Source organism: Capra hircus, chromosome 26, assembly GCF_001704415.2.
Source record: "Capra hircus breed San Clemente chromosome 26, ASM170441v1, whole genome shotgun sequence".
Classification (NCBI taxonomy): Eukaryota; Metazoa; Chordata; class Mammalia; order Artiodactyla; family Bovidae; genus Capra; species Capra hircus.
Genome location: NC_030833.1, coordinates 7548773 through 7568154, shown reverse-complemented (window position 1 = coordinate 7568154; position 19382 = coordinate 7548773). Strand labels below are relative to the sequence as shown.

The following is a 19382-nucleotide window of genomic DNA, read 5'->3' as shown; positions in this document are numbered from 1 at the left end:
CCTGCCTCCTTGGAGCAGTTTTTTCAGAGTTACTGAGAAGAAAAGTTATGACCCACCTAGACAGCATATTAAAATTCAGAGACATTACTTTGCCAACAAAGGTCCGTCTGGTCAAACCTATGGTTTTTCCAATAGTCATGTATGGATGTAAGAGTTGAACCATAAAAAAACCTGAGTGTTGAAAAATTGATGCTTTTCAACTGTGCTGTTGGAGAAGACTCTTGAGGGTCCCTTAGACTGCAAGGAGATCCAACCAGTCCATCCTAAAGGAAATCAGTCCTGAATATTCATTGGAAGGACTGATGCTGAAGCTGAAACTCCTACCTGATTCGAAGAGCTGACTCATTAGAAAAGACCCTGATGCTGGGAAATATTGAAGGCAGGAGGAGAAGGGGAGGACAGAAGATGTGATTTAAATTATATTCTTTGGATGGCATCACTGACTTAATGAACATGAGTTTCAGTGGACTCCGGGAAATGGTGATGGACAGGGAAGCCTGGCGTGCTGCAGTCCGTGGGGTCACAAAGAGCCCGACAGGACTGAGCGACTGAACTGAACTGACTGAACTAAGACGATCTCTCCCAGGCTCGGAGCCCTTAACATTCCCACGAAATAAAACAACTCTCTCCTTTCAGGTTGTGACTACATTTTTTTAGTCAGCAGCAGGAATAAAAATAGACGTGGTAAAAAGTAGCTACATAAAAATTAAATTACCTCAACCTAAACATTTAAGCAGGGACATTAATTTGCCAACAAAGGTCCGTCTAGTCAAGGCTATGGTTTTTCTAGTAGTCATGTATGGACATGAGAGTTGGACTGTGAAGAAAGCTGAGCGCCGAAGAATTGATGCTTTTGAACTGTGGTGTTGGAAAAGACTCTTGAGAGTCCCTTGGACTGCAAGGAGATCCAACCAGTCCATTCTGAGGGAAATCAGCCCTGGGATTTCTTTTGGAAGGAATGATGCTAAAGCTGAAACTCCAGCACTTTGGCCACCTCATGTGAACCGTTGACTCATTGGAAAAGACTCTGATGCTGGGAGGTATTGGGGGCAGGAGGAGATGGGGACGACAGAGGATGAGATGGCTGGATGGCATCACCGACTAGAGGGACGTGAGTTTGAGTGAACTCCGGGAGTTGGTGATGGACAGGGAGGCCTGGCGTGCTGCGATTCATGGGGTCGCAAAGAGTCGGACACGACTGAGCGACTGAACTGAAATGAAACATTTATATTCTTTGGTGTCTTATCAAGAATCTGAAACTGTGTTAAGAAAAAGTGATGCAGAACTGTCACTAAGCAGTTCAGTTGGTGAGACGTGGGGGTTGACTTAAGACTTCTGACGCGTCAGTAGCACAGAGGCGACACGAGAAGTTAAGTAGCCAGGAGAATCCCTCCTGATCGCCCCGTCCGCGTCTCCGTATCCCGCACGGTCGCCTCTCTGCGTCCCCCTCACGTCGCCGAGTTTCCGCAGCCCTGGCCTCCGCAAAGTGGGCGGGGTTTGGGGGGCTGGCGCGCGGTGCGGCCTCACAATCGGGGCCGGCGCCTGCGTGACGTCAGCTCTCCACCGCCCGCCTCCAGCGCCTGGAAAGAGGCAGCCGCCCATTGGCTACGCCGCTGGCGGCCTCGGGGCCAATGACAGGGCGACGAGCTGCGGGGTCCGGACTTGACGTTGTGCGGCTACCCGCAGGGTTTATTTGGCTCCGGGGCCTCTCACCGCCGCCATTAGGAGCCCGCTGCGTCCGAGGCAGCCCCCCCTCCTGGCTCCCCCCTCCCCTCGGCGTCCCCCCGCCTCCGCGCCTGCTCTCCGCCCCTCTGCCCCCGCCTCCGGCAGTGGGAGCCGCGCGCGGGCCTGCGGAGACCATGTCCTGACTGTGGGGAGAGGGCGGAGGCGGCAGCAGCGGGGCGGGCGGAGGCGCGGAGGGAGGCGGAGAGGGGCCGGGCTCGGCTCGTCGCCGCGGGCTGCTCGGGGGGGAGTCGCCGCCGCCGCCGCCGCCGCCGCCGCCGCCGCCGCGGCTGCCGGGCGCCGAGCGTCGGACGGGGAGGAGGAGCAGGAGCTGGAGGAGGAGCCGCCGCCAGGTAACCGGGGCCCCCGGGGAGGGCGCCCTGTCTCAGGCCCCTGGCGGCCCCGCCGTTCGGCCTGCCCGGCCCCTCGCTCCCTCACGGCACCCTGGTCGCCGGTCTCCCGGGCACCCCCCTCTGCGTCTTCCCCCACCCCACCCCCGGGGGCAGCGTCGCCCGCGAGGAGAGGGGAGGGGGCACGGGCTGGCCTCGCCGCGCTTCCATCTTGGGCTTTCCTAGTGAGGGGACAGGCCCGGGGCTGTGGGAGGGTGTGGGTCCGCCCGGCTTGTTTACCGACCATCGGTCCGCCGCTGCTGGACGCGCAGCCTGCCCAGCCGCCTCTCTTCCGCCAGATTACGCCCCCCCCGCCAACTTCTTTTCCTGCCACCTACGGGCTGGTCTCTGCAATAGGGCCCTCAGTACTTGGGTTCGTCGCCACAAGTTGGTACCGGTCCCCCCAAACTTGTATTTCAGCCCACCTCCCAACCCCCCCGGCGGCTTCCTCTCGGCCTCCCGCGGTGGCCTCCCGTTGTTTCCCTTTTTCTCAGAAAATGAAGGTGGGGGCCGACAGGGGTGGGCTGAGGGGCGGTGGGGGCAGGTGAGGGGGAGAAGCTGGAACTAGTGGAAAGATTGGCCCTCTCGCTCGCAATAAACGATGGTTCCGTGCACACTTACCTTATTTCCTTGCCTGTGGCTTGGTGTGTGGGGTCATTCCACAGACAAAAGGACCATAATGAATACTTGCATGTTAAGCTCGAGGGGCCAGCAGTTGAGGTTCAGCCTGGAAGTTTGAGCCAACCCCACTTATCTTTGAGATAACCCCGGTGTTTGGAAATTCTTCTGGCAGAGAATTTGGTATTTCAGTCGATTGATACCGTAACTCCGTAGACTTGTATCAGGTTAAACGCCGTCCCCTTCCACCCAAGTATTGTGGTCTGTGTGTTCCCCCTATGATCTGTTACGTTGTTGTCAATAAATTAAATGTACAGAAATGTACAAAAATGTTTTAGGAATACAGTTGATGAGAAATCTTTCGCTCTTAGAAACGTTATATAATGAGTGTTTTTTTCCTGAGGTCTCTTTTTTTAGTTGACTTTATCACTTGTGCGACCTCAAGGGTACCCATGTTTTGATCAAGCATGGATGACTCAGTGTTCAAACCATAAGCCAGGGGAAACCATGAGGAATTTTGATCTTGGCCTGTGCCAGGGGCCTTAGGAAAATCATCTAAACTACGTTTGTGAAAAATTAAGCTGGACCTCTCCTCCTGGTTATTAGTATTATTAATTAAATGAGGCAATTATAAAGAAATTTAGAACCCTGCTTCCCTGTTTGATTTTTAGCTCTTGACAAGATATGCAGTCACCTTCTTATGCTAAAATTTCATAACATTGTTTTTATAGGGCTGTTAGTGGCACTGAGAGAACAGTAGTGGCATATTTTAATCTTTGGGGAGGATCCTGTTTGAATGTCATGAGGGATTTTAATTTCTGTTGTTTCAACCCCTTTTATTAATGCTTGGGAGCATTGAGACACCATTTATTTTTGAAGTGTGCTTGGGTTAGTATGATGAACTCTTGCACAGTATTTTAAAGCTTGTGGCCTTGATTCAGTTCTGTACACTGATAAAGGTTTTGGCATATTACATTTAAAATCTGAGGGTTCGCATAGGTTGGGAACTCATGACCCAGGTGTAGGATGTTTGAGGTAGATTGCCTCCTGTGTGTAACTGATACAGTAAGAGCTGTTCAGTGTGCTTTTATGCTTAGCTTGCTTTTATAATAGGTGGAAACTTCAAACAAACGGGGATTGCAAAGGTAGACCTCTGTAGCTTTTTGTTTAACTTGGGTCAGTGTCAGTATTTGTGCACTGCTGCTCACTTCCCTCCTTCCCCCCAAAGAAGCTCTTGTACCTGGACTTTGAGTACGTTTTTCTCCTGGTGATGTGTTTCACCTGGAGTATTTGTGCTTCACTAATGCTTTGAGTAGATACTATCTTACGCATGTTAACATTCACCGTCTCACACGCAACGTAAAAACTTCCAGAGACTCCCAAAGTAAGGTTTTAACTCCTTGGTGTGGTTTTCAGGTTTCTTTATAATCTGGCCCTGATCCATTCTTCAATCTTAACTCTTATTTCTTGCCTTTGTGAATCTTTAGTTCCAGCCAAACTAACTTGTTTGTTGTTCCTTTGAAGTTGCTCCTCTTGGCCTTTCTTTGTGCTTTTCTTTCTATTTGAAACCCTCTTCTTCTTGTGTTCATGGATATTCCCTTTATTCTGGCCTTGAGGAGCCTTCTTGGCTTTTCAGCCCCGAGATCTAGTCTCACCTCTGCAGTGAGAGACTGTTTTCCTCGCTTTTTTTTCTCCTTTTTAGAATATGCTGGCCTGGATTTCAATTTATCTTTTTATTCTACTTCCCAATTAGATTTTTAAGAACTTTGAGGATTGGGTATGAACCCTAAGCCCTACATCTGTGCACCATATATTACGCTCTGAAAATATGGATACATAGTCTGACAGAGTGTTTCTGGTTTTAGAGATGTTCTAGAATATGAAGTTTGTACTTCTCTAAGTATTGGAGTTGCTGGAACTTTGATTTATGAGGCAAAATACTGGAAACTATCAGTTCAGTAGTATTTGACTCTTTGCGACCCCATGGACTGCAGCATGCCAGGGAAGTCTGGCGTGCTGCAGTCCATTGGAAACTATGACAATCTCTAAAAGATTTTTTTTTGCCAGTATGTTTATATCTAAGGGTCTCAGTGTAAAAAAAAAAAAATCTGCCTGCCAAGCAGGAGATGCAAGTTCTATTCCTGGGTTGGGACGATCCCCTGGAGAAGGCAACCCACATCAGTATTCTTGCCTGGAGAATCCCATGGACAGAGGAGCCTGGTGGTGGGCTACAGTCCATGGTGTCACCCAAAGTCAGACACGGTTTAGAAACTAAGCAACATTATCAGCGTAATTCTTTCTATAGAGGATGCTTAATATTTTGATAATGATAATTGTGTTATTCGAATAAAAATAAGTACTACAGGTCTGTGGTTTATTTCATCTTTGACTCTGGGCCAGTTACTTGGGTTTGAATTTGGCACCAGTGACATTAAGGGTTGGTTGTTCCATATTTGTACTGCTGTTGATGTTTAGTTGCTAAGTCGTGTCCCACTTTTTGTGACCCCATGGACTGTAGTCTACCAGGCTTCTCTGTCCATGAGATTTCCCAGGCAAGAATGCTGGAGTGGATTGCCGTTTCCTTCTCCAGAGGATCTTCCCGATCCAGGGATTGAACCTGTGTCAGCTGCATCGCAGCGGATTCCTTACCACTGAGCCACCAGGGAAGTTGACAGGCAGCATCAGCATCCTGGGAGGGGACGCTCATCTGTCATCTCAGTTTGCGTCTTTCACCTCAGCTGTTGGCCGCATGTGTCACTGATCATGAGGCAGGTGAGGCTCAGGAGAGTGTGATTCACTGCTACCTGTCAACACTGTTGGAAGGAAAACACGAACAAACTGGTCCATAGTAGTTTTGTTTACCAAAGATAATACATGTAATTATGCGGTACATGGGTGGTTGCTGATGCAGTTGGAAAATAGGTGTGTGTGTTCGTGTTGTGTTGTGTGTGTGAGTGGGAGGCCTGATGGTTTGTGGATACCGAGTCTCCTAGCAGTAAATCATCTTGGATTTATCCACTGCATCTATATGGAAACTTGTGCTCTTCCTCCAGTTCATCAAAATACTTTTTTCCCCCTTAAAATTGATTGGTTTTTAGAAACTAGTTTACGTAAAAACTTTTTTTAACCTTCAGAAACCTTTTTAGCATAATTGAAGCTAAAATTAGTCTGTTAACTTTCCAGAAACACTAAGCATTTTTACTTAGGCTACTTGCATTTGTAAAAGGGACTTTCATAGAATTACATCAGTAGTTTTACCACTTGAGAAGTCAGGATCAGCAAGCATTCTTTGCTCTCTGGTATTTTGGTTTGTCAGGAGTCATTAGTTGGAATTTTAAAATGGAGGTTGGTTAGGTAAATTGAAATAAAATTAATAATTTTTCAGGTGCCTAATGAACTTTTCGGTAATGAAAACACTTATTTCCTTTATTTTTATAGTTAATTTATTGAGGGCAGACTGCCCCACTCCCTCTCAAGCAACACAACGCAATTTTGGTTTTTTATTTTGTATTGTTTGGCAAGTCAGATTTTTATGTGGATTGAATTTACATAAGTAAAAACTATTCAAATAGATAAAAGCATTGTTGGAAGTCAGTTGCACATCTCCAGGTGTTTCTTAATTTAAAAAAATATCAGCTTAGGGTATTTGCTGGCGGATCCAGGATTGATCCCTGGTCAGGGAGCTAAAATCCTACATGCCTTGTGGCAAAAAAATGAAAACATAAAACAGGCGGTGTTGTAACAAATTCAATAAAGACATCAACAATGGTCCAAATTTTAAAATCTTAAACAGCTTAAATAAACTTAGTTCATATAACTAAATAAGTTTAGTTCATGTAAAATTCACCCTTTTAAAGTATTCATTTCATTAGTTTTTAGTGTATTCACAAAGTTACATAACCATTACCACTATTCAGAACATCTCTCACCCTCCAAAGAGACCCTGTACTCATTTGCAGTCATCTCCCTTTGCCCCAGTTCCTGGCAACTGGAAATCTACTTTCTCTGTGGATTTGCCTGTTCTGTATAAATTGGTTGTTGTTCAGTCACTCAGTCGTGTCGTTCAGTCACTCAGTCATGTCCGACTCTTTGGAACCCCATGGACTGCAGCATGCCAAGTTTCCCTGTCAAAGAGTTTGCTCAGACTGAGTCGATGATACCATCTGACCATCTCATCCACTGTTGTCCCCTTCTCTTCTTACCCTCAGTCTTTCCCAGTATCAGTCTTCTGCAACCAGTCGGTTGTATCAGGTGGCCAAAGTATTGGAATATCGGCATCAGTCCTTCCTTCCAATGAATATTCAGGGTTGATTTCCTTTAGGATTAACTGATTTGACCTCCTTGATGTACAAGGGGGCTCTCAAGAGTCTTCTCCAGCACCACAGTTTGAAAGCATCAATCTTTGGTGCTCAGCCTTTTTATGGGCCAACTCTTGTAAATGACTACTGGAAAAGACATAGCTTTGATTATACGGACCTTTGTCTGCAAAGTGATGTCTCTGATTTTTAATACGCTGTCTAGGTTTGTCATGGCTTTTCTTCCAAGGAGCAAAGGTCTTTTAATTTGGTGGCTGCAGTCGCTATCTGCAGTGATTTTAGAGCCCAAGAAAATAAAGTCTGTTACTGTTTTCCATTTTCTGCCCATTTATTTGCCATGAAGGAATCATACAATATGGTTGTCCCTCAGTATCCATGGGGGATTTGCTCCAGGATCCCCCTCAGATATCAAAATCCAGGGGTATCCAGTTCCTTTATATGAAATAACCGAGTATTTTAGGTTTGTCTAGGTCCATAGGTTTATGCACATCCTTCTTTACACTTTAAGTCATCTCTAGATTACTTATAAAGCCTAATATAATATAAATGCTGTGTAAGTAGTTGTCAGTGTGTGTATATTCAAGTTTTGCTTTTTGGAACTTTCTGGGTATGACCTTTTGTATCTGGCTTTGTTCACTTAGTTTGATGTTTTACTGTTTATCCATGTTGTAGCATATATTAGTACTTCATTCCTTTTTATGGCTGAATAATGAATATTCCATATATGGATGTAAATCATATTTTGTTTATATTTTTCTATTCTTTGAGGGACATTTAGGTTTTTTCTATGTTTTGGCTTTTATGAAATATGCTGCTATGAACATTGTGTACAAGCTTTTGTGGGGACATAAGTTTTCATTTTTCTTGGGTATATACCTAGGAGTGGAATTGCTGGGTTACATAATGGTAATCCACTCCAGTCAGTACTATTGCCTGGAAAATCCCATGGATGGAGGAGCCTGGTAGGCTACAGTACATGGGGTTGCAAAGAGTCGGACACAACTGATCGACTTCACTTCATGGTGACTCAGTGCTTAACCTTTGAGGGACTTTGTGACTGTTCTCTTCCCGCAGTGTATTATGAGGATTCCATTTCTCTACATGCTCATTACCACTTGTTGTCTTTTTCATTATAGCCATCTGAGTAAAGTGGCGTCTGTTTTTTACTTGCATTTCTCTAATGGCTGATGGTGTTGAGTATGTTTTCACGTGCTTATCGGTCATTTGTGTAGTTTTAGAGAAATGTCTATTACAATCCTTTGCCCATTTTTCAGTTGGATTATTTGTCTTTTTATTGTTGGATTGTGAGAGTTCTTTATATATTCTGGATAGAAGTCAGATGATTTGCAAGTGGTTTGCAAATACTTTCTCTTATTCCATAGGTTATCTCTTCACTTTGTCGGTGGTGTTCTTTGGAGTAGAAAGATTTTAATTTTGATGTCCAGTTTATCTATTTTCTTTTGTCATTTATGCTTTTGGTGTTATCTCTAAGAAGCCATTATCTAATCCAAGGTCAAGAAGATTTGCATTTCTTCTACAAATTTTACAGTTTTTGCTCTTACATTTAGCTCTTTGATAATTTTGAGTTTTGTATGTAGTGTGAGATAGAGATCCAACTTTACTCTTTTTGCAGATGGCTGTCTAGTAGTCCCAGCATCATTTGCTGAAATTCAGTTAGCTTTAGTAACATAATTATTCTCAACTAAAATTGATTACTGCAAGGCAGCATTCCCTGGGTGTCTGAAGAAATTATCCTGACGTTGCAGATGGAGAAATGGAGTTATACTGAGGGTTGCAGCAGTATCCTTGAGATTGGAATTCTGAGGGCAAGACATCATTTCTGTAACTTTTAACAAGTCACTTTTAAATCCTTTTCTGATTGGGGTGGGTAATTAACTTCATTTTTTGGTATTTAATGACGGTAAAGTTTGTTTTTAAACCTGGGAATGATAGCAGTTTGCAGAACTTTGGTTAATCTTTGTTTGAAATACTATCCTTCGATATCAGTAGAATAGTGAATTGCTTTTTGTTGACTAAATGATCAGTGAGCGGCTGTTTTATAGCAAGCTCTGTTTATACAGACATTAAAATGAGTTGTTTTTTTTTTTTTTACAGTTGATCATTCAAAACAAACCTTAATCCACTAAACAGAGTACTGTGAAGTGGTAAAGAAAGGACTGAATTAATTTAGCCCAAGATTGTGGTTGCACCAAGAAGGGTTGCACAGGAGTGGACACAGTTCAGCTAGGCTTTGAAGAAGGTTTCTAGGTATGTGTATGTGTGTATATATACACATCTGTACACACATAGATATAAGCGGGATGGGAGAGCATTGTGTGCAGAAGCAGCCATGTATAATGAAGGGGTGGAGACGTGACAATTCCATGTCACATGTAAGGACCTGCAGAGGGTATAGTGTGGTTTAAGCATGTGGTAGAGGTTGGAATATTGATCCTAACACCTGGCTGTGAGTGCCTTACTCTTCTCCAGTCCTTACTCCTCATTTTCCCTTAGAGCTAGTATTGTCGAGGAGCTGGAAAATAGAAAGGAGAAATGATCCTCTCCAGTGTGGATCATCTTTACAGGTAGGAAGAAGGAAGGGTTGCCTCTGTGTGGGGAGGGGATATGATGAGGCTATATGTTGTATTAAGTTTAAAATCTGTATTTACATTCTAGTATATAGAGAGAGCAAACAAGGAAAAAACAGAAGCAAACAACCAAGTACCCAAACCAAACCCAGGTGGTGATAAGCGCTCTGCCCGTAATGTAATGAAAGTAGGGTGATGTGCTGGAGAATGACATCAGTGTGGTGAGGGAAGATTTTTGAGGAGGTCATATTTAAATCTAGTTTTTGATGACAAGAGCTGGCCATGTGAAAATCTAGGGAGAGAGAATTCTAGGCGGAGGAGATTGCTCCTAGAAAACTCTCATGGAGAGACTGAGCTTGCTTGTAAAAGGAACAGAATGAAATCCACTTTTATGTAAAGATTTGCAAGAAGGACTGGGGAAATCTTAATTTTATTCTGAGTGAGTAGGGTTTAAGACCTTATGTAGTAACCTGGTTTACGTTCCTAAGGGATCCATCTGACTTCTATGCGAGGATAGTGGCTAGAATAGAAGCACCAAGATTAGTGGGGAGGTTACATAGTAATCCACGTGGGAGTTGGTTGGTGGCTTGGAAGAGGGGCATGATAGGGTAATCTGGAGAAAAACTCAGATTTGGGGACTTGCTCTGGAGGTAGTGGCAATGCCTTGTGGTAGCCAGACACAGCGACTATGCAGTCAGTCCATTTTGTAATCTAATAGTCGCATTTCATTCTGTGAAAATGTTTTTGTAACTCTGGAAGGCTGTGGTGTATTAGTTGGGAAAAATAGAAGTCAGAATTTGGGCTTTACTTCCTGAAGTTTGGGCAAGTTCCTAAACTGTGGGCAAGTTCATTTTACCTTTCCTGAAGCCACAGATGTATTGTCATAAAAATGAAGATACTTGTACCTCAGAGGGATTCTGTATCCTAGGGTTTGGAAAGTACCTGAGGGTTCTGAAGATGAAGTGAAATAATACAAATGTTCTGTGATCTGAAGCTTCATATAAAATCGAAGGTGTGTTAATTCAGACTGACATTTGTTCATATTATTTATAGGATGTAGATCTTGAGATTAGTGGTATTAGCCCCCAAGTAAAGACAGGTAAGACATCATAATTTTTTCAGGTGAAGAGCCTTGGGTCTTAAGGACTTGGTAAAATCCCCGACTCAGTAACAGGTGGAGAGGGGCATGAACTCACATCTAAGAAGTGCAGTGCATTCTTCTCTAAAATATCGAGAGATGGAGCTCATCTTCCCAAAGTAAAGTACAGTACATTTTCCCTTAATAATGCTTTGGTGAAAGGCAGTAAATCACTGAAGGAAAATACTGTCAGATATTCTTGATGCACACATGTGTTTGTGTTTGTTAAGGATCTTTTATGTTCTTTTTAAGACTTTTAACTTTAGTGGGGTGTTGACATTTTTAAAGTTGCTGAATAGCAACACCAGATTTTTTTTTTTTTTAAACAGATTGCTTTGGTGGAGATGTGAAGTATGAAGGTAGGAAGACCAGTTAAAATAATAAAATAGTTGAGAGAAATAATGAACTAAGACTTGGTGGTTGCGGTAGAAAGAACTGACAGTTCTTGAGAAATATTTGGGATATAGGAGGCCACATTTGCTCTCATATAGAAGGACTGTTGTGTACCTGTTTCGTGGACTTCCCAGGTGGCTCAGTGGTAAAGACTCCGCTTGCCAATGCATGAGACAAGAGATGCAAGTTTGATCCCTGGATTAGGAAGACTCCCTGGAGGAGAAAATGGTAACCCACTCCAGTATTCTTGCCTGGAAAATTCCACAGACAGAGGAGCCTGGTAGGCTATAGTCCACAGGGTCACAAAAAGTAGGACACGACTGAGCATGCACGCACCTGGACACATATAAATACAAATATATTTTCCCACCAGAACTGTCTGAAAGTAAATTGCAGGCTTGATACCCTTTAATCTCTAAATATTTCAGTGTGTATTGGCTTTCTCCTATGTAACCACAATAGAGGTATCAAAATCAGGAAGTTAATAGTGTGATTTAATTCTTAAGAATAAGATTCTATAAATCTTACTTAAATTTTGCCAGTTGTTCTGTTAATGTTCTTTATAAAGACAAAAGAAAATCTGAGATCATGCGTTGCAGTCTATTGCCTAGTTTTTTATAAGCTCCTTTAATTGGAACGATAACGTCCTTATTTTTCATGATACATTTTTGAAGAATATAGGATTAGTAATTTTGTAGTTAGGGCTTCCCAAGTGACACTAGTGGTAAAGAACCCGCCTGCCAATGCAGGAGACAGAAGAGATGCGGATATTTGATCCTTGGGTCAGGAAGATCCCCTGGAGAAGGGCGTGGTAACCCACTCCAGGATCCTTACCTGGAGAACCCTGTGGACAGAGGAGCTTGACGGGCCATAGGGTCACAAAGAATTGGACACGACTGAAGTGACTTAGCACACTCATGCAATTTTGTAGAAAGTCGCTTAATGCGGCATTTCTGATGTTTTCTCATGATTGTAGTCAGAGGATGTACTTTTTGGCAAGAATATCACACAGTTTTGTTCTTAGAACAATATAACAAAAGGCAAATGATGTTTTTCCCGGTGTGGTTAACTTTGATTATTTAGTTAAGGTGTCTGCTGGCTTTGTGACATAACCAGTTATGATTTGGGGGAAATACTTAGAGACTACTTAAATATCCTGTTAATACTCAAATTTTCACCTACTAGTTTTAATGTTCACTCGTGATCTTTTTTTTTAAATTCTAGTGGGAAGATTGCCAAATGGTGAATTTTTAATCCAGTAGTCCTTCTGCATTTATTTGATTTCTGTTGTAAGGAAGAGCTTTTCTTCTCCATTATTTATTTATTTGTTCGGAGACTTACGGAGTTTTCTTTTAGTCAGTACTTCAAAAATCTTTTCCTATTTTTGTGTGGGTGCTTGAGTTGATTCACATTTAGCTAGTGGGAGCCCTTCATGTTAATTTCAGTGTCTTTTAAAAATTTAAAATGTTGGGTGTGAGCATATTTCAGATTTCATTTTTAATTTTTTTTTTTGCAATTCTGTTTATTCACGTATCTTTGGCTGCACTGGGTCTTGGTTGCTTTGCGGGGCCGCTTTCAGGTTGCGGTGTGCAGGCTTCTTGTGGTGCTGGCTTCTCTTGCTGTGATGGGTCTCTAGGGCTGGTGGACTCAAGAGTTGTGGCACATGGGCTTAGTTGCTCTGAGGCATGTGCTCTCTTCCCAGACTTGGGATCGAACCTGTATCTCCTGCATTGCAAGGTGGACTCTTAACTACAGGACCACCAGGGAAACCCATTTTATTTTTTAAAGCAGTTTTATTAATAAGTTCACATCAAAAGCTACATAGTTTTTAAAACTTCCTGTCATTCTGAGGACTAAAGAACATATTTCCTGGATATTAGTGACTAAAAACATTGTTAAGAAGTAGGTTTTTAAAACAGTCTTTATTTTTTAGAGCACTTTAGGTTCACTACAGAATTTAGCAGAAAGTAAAGTTTTTATACTCCTCACTCTACACATGCATAACCTTTTACCATCAGCATCCTGCACCTGAGTGGTGCATTTCTTATGTTGATGAGTCTACTATGATGCATAATTACCAATCAGAGTACATAGCTTACATTAAGGTTCATTTTTGGTACGTACATTTTATGGGTTTTGACAAATGTATAATGACATGTATCCACCATTATAGTGTCATACAGAATAGTTTCATTGCCCTAGAAATCCTCTGTGTTCTGCCTGTTCATCCCTTCCTCTCACCATCCCCTGATCTTTTTTTTTAATCTCCATAGTTTTGCCTTTTCCAGAATGTTGTGTACTTGGAATCAAACAGAATATAGCCATTTCAGACTGGCTTCTTTCACTTAATAATATGCTTTTACGGTTACTCCATGTCTTTTCATGGCTTGTTAGTTGATTTTTCTTTAGTGCTAAATATTTTCTTGTCTGGATGTACTACAGTTTATCCATTCACCTTCTGAACTTTGGTTGCTTCCAAGTTTTGGCAGTTATGAATAAAGCTGCTATAAACATGTATGTGCAGGGTTTTGTATGGACCTATAATTTCAACTCCTTGGAGTAAATTCCAAGATGCACAATTGCTCGGTCATATGGTAAGAATAGCAAGAAGAGATAAGAAAGCCTTCTTCAGCGATCAATGCAAATAAATAGAGGACAAGAGCAGAATGAGAAAGACTAGAGATCTCTTCAAGAAAATTAGAGATACCAAGGGAACATTTCATGCAAAGATGGGCTCTATAAAGGACAGAAATGGTATGGACCTAACAGAAGCAGAAGATATTAAGAAGAGGTGGCAAGAATACACAGAAGAACTGTACAGAAAAGATCTTCATGACCCAGATAATCATGATGGTGTGATCACTCATCTAGAGCTAGACATCCTGGAATGTGAAGTCAAGTGGGCCTTAGAAAGCATCACTACGAACAAAGCTAGTGGAGGTGATGGAATTCCAGTTGAGCTATTTCAAATCCTGAAAGTGCAGCACTCAATATGCCAGCAAATTTGGAAAACTCAGCAGTGGTCACAGACTGGAAAAGGTCCATTTTCATTCCAATCTCAAAGAAAGGCAATGCCAAAGGATGCTCAAACTACCACACAATTGCACTCATCTCACATGCTAGTAAAGTAATGCGCAAAATTCTCCAAGCCAGGCTTCAGCAATACGTGAACCATTAACTTCCAGATGTTCAAGCTGGTTTTAGAAAAGGCAGAGGAACCAGAGATCAAATTGCCAACATCTGCTGGATCATCGAAAAAGCAAGAGAGTTCCAGAAAAACATCTATTTCTGCTTTATTGACTATGCCAAAGCCTTTGACTATGTGAATCACAATAAACTGTGGAAAATTCTGAAAGAGATGGGAATACCAGACCACCTGACCTGCCTCTTGAGAAATCTGTATGCAGGTCAGGAAGCAACAGTTAGAATTGGACATTGAACAACAGACTGGTTCCAAATGGGAAAAGGAGTACGTCAAGGCTGTATGTTGTCACCCTGCTTATTTAACTTCTATGCAGAGTACATCATGAGAAACGCTGGACTGGAACAAACACAAGCTGGAATCAAGATTGCCGGGAGAAATATCAATAACCTCAGATATGCAGATGACACCACCCTAGTGGCAGAAAGTGAAGAGGAACTAAAAAGCCTCTTGATGAAAGTGAAAGAGGAGAGTGAAAAAGTTGGCTTAAAGCTCAACATTCAGAAAACGAAGATCATGGCATGTGGTCCCATCAGTTCATGGGAAATAGATGGGGAAGCAGTGTCAGACTTTATTTTGGGGGCTCCCGAATCGCTGCAGATGGTGATTGCAGCCATGAAATTAAAAGACGCTTACTCCTTGGAAGAAAACCTAGATAGCATATTCAAAAGCAGAGACATTATTTTGCCGACTAAGGTCCACCCAGTCAAGGCTATGGTTTTTCCTGTGGTCATGTATGGATGTGAGAGTTGGACTGTGAAGAAGGCTGAGTGCCGAAGAATTGATGCTTTTGAACTGTGGTGTTGGAGAAGACTCTTGAGGGTCCCTTGGACTACAAGGAGATCAGCCCTGGGATTTCTTTGGAAGGAATGATGCTAAAGCTGAAATTCCAGTACTTTGGCCACCTCATGGGAAGAGTTGACTCATTGGAAAAGACTGATGTTGGGAGGGATTGGAGGCAGGAGGAGAAGGGGACGACAGAGGATGAGATGGCTGGATGGCATCACTGACTCGAGCGACGTGAGTCTGAGTGCGGGAGTTGGTGGTGGACAGGGAGGCCTGGCGTGCTGCGATTCATGGGGTCGCAAAGAGTCGGACACGACTGAGCGACTGAACTGAATCGGTGGTAAGAGCCCGTTTAATGGAAAAAGACCCTGATGCTGGGAAAGACTGAGGGCAGAAGAAGGGCGTGACAAAGGATGAGATGATAAGATGGCATCATCGCCTCAGTGGACATGAGTTTGAGCAAACTCTGGGAGATAGTGAAGGACAGGGGAGCCTGGCTTGCTGTAGTCCATGGGGTTGCAAAGAGTTGGACATGACTTAGCGACTGAACAATAACAATGTGGCAAGAATAGGGATTTCCCTGGTGGCTCAGTGGTAAATAACCCGTGTGCCAATTCAGAAAATGTGGGTTCATTCCCTGAGTCGGGAAAGTCCTCTGGAGAAGGATATGGCAACCCACTCCAACATTCTTCCCTGGGAAATCCCATAGACAGAGCAGTCCATTCGCAAAGAGTCAGACATGACTTAGTGACTGAACAACGATGAAACACTGGTGGTGGTTTAGGCGCTAACTTGTGTCTGACCCTTGGGGCCCCGTGGACTGTAGCCCACCAGACTCCTCTGTCCATGGGATTTTCCAGGCAAAAATACTGGAGTGGGTTGACATTTCCTTCTCCAGGGGATCTTCCCAGCGCAGGGATTGAACCCCCATCTCTTGCAATGGAGGTGGATTCTTTACCGACTGAGCTACAAGGGAAGAAGTTGCCAAACTCTTCCCAACTTAGTTGTATCACTTTTCATTCCAGTCAGCAGTGGACGAGAGTTCTTGTTGATCTGTATCCTTTCTAGAATTTGTTGTTAGTGTTATGGATTTTGGTCATTCTAAGAGCTGTGTGGTCATATCTCATTGCAGTCTTAATTTGCAATTCTCTGCTGCTGCTGCTGCTAAGTCGCTTGTCCTGTCCGACTCTGTGCGACCCCATACTAATGAGGTATAATGTTGAGTATTTTTTCTTATGCTTGTTTGCCATCTGTATATCTTGTTTGATGATGAAGTGTCTGTTCAGGTCTTTGCCCTTGTTTTAATTAGGGTGTTTTGTTATTATTGAGTTTTAAGAGCTCTTTATAGTTTGGATAACAGTCTTTATCAGATATTGTTTCCTATTTTTTGGCTTGTCTTGTCATTTTCTTGACCATGTCTTTTGTAGAACAGAAATTTTCAATTTTAATAAAACCAGTTTATCAAGTATATCTTTCATGGATAGTGTCTTTGGGTTTTAACTGAAAAGTCATTGGCATAGTCAAGGTCATCTAGATTTCCTTTCATATTATCTTCTGGGAATTTTATAGCTCTGCATTTTAGTGAAGAGGATCTACGAGCTTCATGATGAAGGTGAAAGAGGAGAGGGAAAAAGCTGGCTTAAAACTCAACATTCAAAAAACTGAGATCATGGCATCTGGTCCTGTCACTTCATGGCAAATAGGTGGGGATAATGTGGAAAGTGTCAGATTTCATTTTCTTGGGCTCCAAAGTCACTGCAGATGGTGACTGCAGCCCCGAAATTAAAAGACCCTTGCTCCTTGGAAGAATAGCTATGACAAACCTAAGCGGTGTATTAAAAAGCAGAGACAAAAAAAAAAAAAGCAGAGACATGACTTTGCCGACAAAACGTCTATATAGTCAAAGCTGTGGTTTTTCCAGTAGTCATGCATGGTTGTGAGAGTTGGACTATAAAGAAGGCTGAGCCCCAAAGAATTGATGCTTTCAAACTGTGTTGTTGAAGAAGACCCTTGAAAGTCCCTTTTGTACATAAAGGAGATCAGACCAGTCCATTCTAAAGGAAGTCATCCCTGAATAGTCATTGGATGCACTGGTGCTGAAGCTGAAGTACCAATACTTTGGCCCTCTGATACGAAGAGCTGACTCATTGGAAAAGACCCTGATGCTGGGAAAGATTGAAGGTAAGAGTAGAAGGGGACGACAGAGGATTGATGGTGGGATGGCATCACCGAGTCTATGGACATGAGTTTGAGCAGGCTCCGGGAGATGGTGAAGGACGGGGAGGCCTGGTGTGCTGCATGGTTCATGGGGTTGCGAAGAGTCAGACATGACTGAGCAACTGAACAACAATTTAACATGTGGTCTGTGATCCATTTTGAGGGAATTTTTGTGAGGGGTGTAAGGTTTGTGAGCCATTTTTGTTTTTGCATGTGGATGTCCAGTGGTTTCAGCACAATTTTTTGAAAGGATTTTTTCTCCATTGTATTGCCTTTCCTTATTCGAGTCAAATATCAGTTGACTCTGTATGTGTGGGTCAATTTCTGGGCTCTCTATTCTATTTCATTGACTTATTCTTTCACCAGTACCAGTGTTTTGATTACTGTAACTGTATGAAAGTGACAGTTGCTTAGTTGTGTCCGACTCTGTGTGACCCCATGGACTGTAGCCTGCCAGGCTCCTCTGTCCATGGAATTCGCTAGGCAAGAATACTGGGGTGGGTTGCCATTCCCTTCTCCAGGGGATCTTCCCAACCTGGACATCAAACCCAGGTCTCTCGCATTGCAGATGGATTCTTTACCATCTGAACCACCAGGGAGGCCCGCTGTAGCTGTATAGTAAGGCAAGAAGTCAGAACACCAAGTTCTCTGACTTTAAGTAATCCGTTTTTGGGGGTGCTGATATAAATGGTGATGTGTTTTAAATTTCAAATTCCATTTGTTTATTGCTGGTATATAGGAAAGCAATGGACTTACTTAACCTTTATCCTGTAATCCTGTTATAATCCTGTAATAGCTTTAGTTTTGTTGATTCTTTTTTGAATTTTCTTCGTAGACAATCCTGTCATCTGTGAATATAAACAATTTTATTTCTTATTTCCCAATCTGTATCCTTTTTCTTTCTTTTCTTATTTTACAATACTCGCAGGAATTTCCAGTTTGACTTTGAAAAGGAGTGGTGGGGGGTGACCACCTTGCCCAATATGGATATTGGCTGAAAAGTGTCTAGTTTCTCACTGTCAAGTGTAGAGTTGATGTGCAGGTTTATTGTACATGCTCTTTATTGCATTGAGAAGGTTCCCCTGAAATCTGCTGAGTGTTTTTTTTTTTTTTTTTATCATGTTGGATTTTATCAAATACTTTTTCTTCATGTATATATGTGGTCATGTGATTTTTTTTTTCTTTAGCCTGTTGATAGGATGTGTTATGTGTATTGTTTTTTGAACATTGAACTAAGCTTGCATATCTGGAATAAACCCCACTTAGTTCTGATGTAGAATTCTTTTTATACATCGTTGGATTTGATTTGTTTCTATTTTGTTAAGGGTTTTTGCCTGGGTTCCTGAGAAATGTTGAAAAGATGGATTTTTTTCACTCCAATTTAAGTCTGTCTTGGTTTTCTGAAGTGTGATGCTCATCTGCAGGTTTAGCGTGAGAGAAGCTGGTTCATATTGTGATACGTTTTCTCTCTCTAATGGACCATACCTGTGAGTTGTAAAAAGATTAGGTTTTTCAAATGTTTTAGCATTGCATCTCAAACACACACACAGATGTTTTACTACTATTTTCAGCAATCATAAAATTATTCTTTAAAATTGCTAATAAAATTACTCATTTTCTCTATAGACTAGTAAACAGTTCGTAGAATATCACAGGACCCTGGACCAAGTTTTAAATAACAGTCTTAACAATACATGATATACTGCTTCTTGCTCCTTTTCTCGTTTTAGCAATCTAGTCTTAGAATTAAAGGCTTGATTCTTAGTCTGTAATAGCACTTGTTACCTTCTTGATAGGTTTTAAAAACTTTTCATTGTGAAAAATTTCAAACAAATACACATACAGAGAGACTGGGAGAATGAATTCTCGTGTAAATCCATCACCCAGTTAGCAACACATGTCCAGTCTTGTTTCATTTATATTCTTGCTTCTCCCCAGTGGATTATTTTAAAGCAAATTCAAGACATAATACTGTAAATAACGCAGCATGTGTCTCTTAAGAGAGAAGTACTC

At 42.4% G+C, this 19382-nt stretch overlaps 1 protein-coding gene across 1 annotated transcript in view; it reads left to right on the top strand.

Moving 5' to 3' along the window:
• ZRANB1 (zinc finger RANBP2-type containing 1) overlaps positions 1973 to 19382 on the top strand; it is a 68557-nt gene continuing 51147 nt past the window's right edge. Inside the window, exon 1 of the mRNA XM_018041151.1 lies at positions 1973 to 2075. The gene's annotated coding sequence lies outside the window, so the exon portion shown is untranslated. The remainder of the gene's footprint in view (positions 2076 to 19382) is intronic.